A 4,361-nucleotide genomic window follows, 5' to 3' on the forward strand; every position below is an offset into this window, starting at 1 on the left:
ATCAATTTCCGCATTACGAAGAGCTTGGGAATCGTTTCTGTTATCCCTTGCATATCATAGTTCATCACGAAGTTCTACTAACTTGGTGATGGTGACTAGAGAATTCTGTCAATCACTATCTTATCTGGAAGATTAACTCCCACTTGATTCAAGCGATTGTAGTACTCAGACAATCTGAGCATATGCTCACTAGTTGAGCGATTCTCCTCCATTTTTTAGCTATAGAACTTGTTGGAGACTTCATATCTCCCAACTCGGGTATTTGCTTGAAATATTAAGTTCAACTCCTGGAACATCTCATATGCTCCATGACGTTCAAAACGTCTTTGAAGTCCCGATTCTAAGCTATTAAGCATGGTGCACTAAACTATCAAGTAGTCATCATATTGAGCTAGCCAAACGTTCATAACGTCTGCATCTGCTCCTGCAATAGGTCCGTCACCTAGCGGTGCATCAAGGACATAATTCTTCTGTGCAGCAATGAGGATAAACCTCAGATCACGGATCTAATCCGCATCATTGCTACTAACATCTTTCAACACAATTTTCTTTAGGAACATATCAAAATAAACACAGGGAAGCAACAACGCGAGCTATTGATCTACAACATAATTTGCAAAATACTACCAGGACTAAGTTCATGATAAATTTAAGTTCAATTAATCATATTACTTAAGAACTCCCACTTAGATAGACATCCCTCTAATCCTCTAAGTGATTACGTGATCCAAATCAACTAAACCATGTCCGATCATCACGTGAGATGGAGTAGTTTCATTGGTGAACATCATTATGTTGATCATATCTACTATATGATTCACGCTCGACCTTTCGGTCTCCGTGTTCTGAGGCCATATCTGTATATGCTTGGCTCGTCAAGTATAACCTGAGTATTCCGCATGTGCAACTATTTTTCACCCGTTGTATTTGAACGTAGAGCCTATCACACCCGATCATCACGTGGTGTCTCAGCACGAAGAACTTTCGCAACGGTGCATACTCAGGGAGAACACTTCTTGATAATTCAGTGAGAGATCATCTTATAATGCTACCGTCAATCAAAGCAAGATAAGATGCATAAAAGATAAACATCACATGCAATCAATATAAGTGATATGATATGGCCATCATCATCTTGTGCTGTGATCTCCATCTCCGAAGCACCGTCATGATCACCATCGTCACCGGCGCGACACCTTGATCTCCATCGTAGCATCGTTGTCGTCTCGCCAATCTTATGCTTCCACGACTATCACTACCGCTTATTAATAAAGTAAAGCATTACATCGCAATTGCATTGCATACAATAAAGCGACAACCATATGGCTCCTGCCAGTTGCCGATAACTCGGTTACAAAACATGATCATCTCATACAATAAAATTTAGCATCATGTCTTGGCCATATCACATCACAACATGCCCTGCAAAAACAAGTTAGACGTCCTCTAATTTGTTGTTGCAAGTTTTACGTGGCTGCTACGGGCTTAAGTAAGAACCAATCTCACCTCCGCATCAAAACCACAACGATAGTTTGTCAATTTGACTCCGTTTTAACCTTCGCAAGGACCGGGCGTAGCCACACTTGGTTCAACTAAAGTTGGAGAGACTGTCACCCGCAAGCCACCTATGTGCAAAGCACGTCGGGAGAACCGGTCTCGCGTAAGCGTACGCGTAATGTCGGTCCGGGTCGTCTCGTCCAACAATACCGCCGAACCAAAGTATGACATGCTTGTAGGCAGTATGACTTATATCGCCCGCAACTCACTTGTGTTCTACTCGTGCATATAACATCAAACCATAAAACCTAGGCTCGGATGCCACTGTTGGGTTTCGTAGTAATTTCAAAAAATTTCCTACGCACACGCAAGATCATGGTGATGCATAGCAACGAGAGGGGAGAGTGTTGTCTACGTACCCACGTAGACCGACTGCGGAAGCGTTGACACAACATAGAGGAAGTAGTCATACGTCTTCACGATCCAACCGATCAAGCACCGAAACTACGGCACCTCCGAGTTTTAGCACACGTTCAGCTCGATGACGATCCCCGGACTCCGATCCAGCAAAGTGTCGGGGAAGAGTTCCGTCAGCACGACGGCGTGGTGACGATCTTGATGTACTACAGCAGCAGGGCTTCGCCTAAACTCCGCTACAGTATTATCGAGGACTATGGTGGTTGGGGGCACCGCACACGGCTAAGGAATAGATCACGTGGATCAACTTGTGTGTTTCTGGGGTGCCGCTGCCTCCGTATATAAAGGACTAGAGGGGGGAGGCTGGCCGGCCAAGGGTGGCGCGCCAGGAGAGTCCTACTCCCTCTGGGAGTAGGATTCCCCGCCAATCCTAGTTGGAATAGGACTCCTTGAGGGGGGAAAGAGAGAGAGGGGGGCCGGCCACCTCTCCTAGTCCTAATAGGACTAGGGGAGGGGGGAGGCGCGCGGCCACCTTGGGATGCTCCTTTATCCTTTCCACTAAAGCCCACTAAGGCCCATATAGCTCCCGGGGGGGGGGGGGGGTTCCGGTAACCTCCCGGTACTCCGGTAAAATCCCGATTTCACCCGGAACACTTCCGATATCCAAACATAGGCTTACAATATATCAATCTTTATGTCTCGACCATTTCGAGACTCCTCGTCATGTCCGTGATCACATCCGGGACTCCGAACAACCTTCGGTACATCAAAATGCATAAACTTATAATATAACTATCATCGTAACCTTAAGCGTGCGGACCCTACGGTTCGAGAACAATGTAGACATGACCGAGACACGTCTTCGGTCAATAACCAATAGCGGGACCTGGATGCCCATATTGGCTCCTACATATTCTACGAAGATCTTTATCGGTCAGACCGCATAACAACATACGTTGTTCCCTTTGTCATCGGTATGTTACTTGCCCGAGATTCGATCGTCGGTATCCAATACCTAGTTCAATCTCGTTACCGGCAAGTCTCTTTACTCGTTCCGTAATACATCATCTCGCAACTAACTCATTAGTTGCAATGCTTGCAAGGCTTATGTGATGTGCATTACCGAGAGGGCCCAGAGATACCTCTCCGACAATCGGAGTGACAAATCCTAATCTCGAAATACGCCAACCCAACATCTACCTTTGGAGACACCTGTAATGCTCCTTTATAATCACCCAGTTACGTTGTGACGTTTGGTAGCACCCAAAGTGTTCCTCCAGCAAACGGGAGTTGCATAATCTCATAGTCATAGGAACATGTATAAGTCATGAAGAAAGCAATAGCAACATACTAAATGATCGGATGCTAAGCTAATGGAATGGGTCATGTCAATCAGATCATTCAACTAATGATGTGACCTCGTTAATCAAATAACAACTCTTTGTCTATGGTTAGGAAACATAACCATCTTTGATTAATGAGCTAGTCAAATAGAGGCATACTAGTGACACTCTGTTTGTTTATGTATTCACACATGTATTATGTTTCCGGTTAATACAATTCTAGCATGAATAATAAACATTCATCATGAAATAAGGAAATAAATAATAACTTTATTATTGCCTCTAGGGCATATTTCCTTCAATGGGGCCCACACTGTTATCCTTCCTTACCAACACGTATGGCCCATTACAAGTGATGTATGTACCTGGTCTAGAGAGAAGTAGTCATATCTGTAGAAGAAAAGTTGGGGAAAGAGAGGTGTGCGTGTGAAACACAGGCGAAAGAGCTTAAGGCAAAGAAATTGAGGGGATACGGCGGCAGGGGCAAGCTTGGCCGCCATTGGAGGCGCCACAACCGGGGGTGATGTGTTGTGGGCGGCGGCGGGGTGGCCAGCGGGAGCGTGGTTAGAGGCGAGTCGGTGGTGTGAAGACCGGCACGGTGATCGTGCGGGAGTTTCAGCTGCGCACCCGCATGCTGGGGCTGCGCAGGCACGTGTCTGATGTGTGTTGGGTGCTGAGAGATTGAAGAGATCAAAAGTGATATGATTGAGAGCCAGATGCGGGGAGGTTGAGGCTTTGTTTGGTAGGATAGATCAGTTTCTCTTTTTATGGTGTGACAACCTAATTAGCTTCATTTGTTTTGTTTTGTTTTGTTTGTTTGAGAACTCGTGAGTCTGTCCGAGTGTGTCCAACCAGTGAATAGAGTTCTGATATTTATTCTTTAGTGTGCCTAATTAGGTGCACGTTAGATGGCTTGCCATTCATGTTCAGCTTGATAAGATAACCCTGGACAGATTCCATACTTCGTCAATCCACCTCTTCTTCTACAGATATGACTACTTCTCTCTAATCTGTACGATGGCTTAGCAAGACAGTGAATTAGTTTGCTTTTATACCAATTTATCACAGAATAAAATGGGCAAGGCAGACCCCTGGTGCAGTCCA

The sequence above is a fragment of the Triticum urartu genome, chromosome 5A, assembly GCF_056163025.1.
Source record: "Triticum urartu cultivar PI428250 chromosome 5A, HENAU_Tu73, whole genome shotgun sequence".
Taxonomy (NCBI): Eukaryota; Viridiplantae; Streptophyta; class Magnoliopsida; order Poales; family Poaceae; genus Triticum; species Triticum urartu.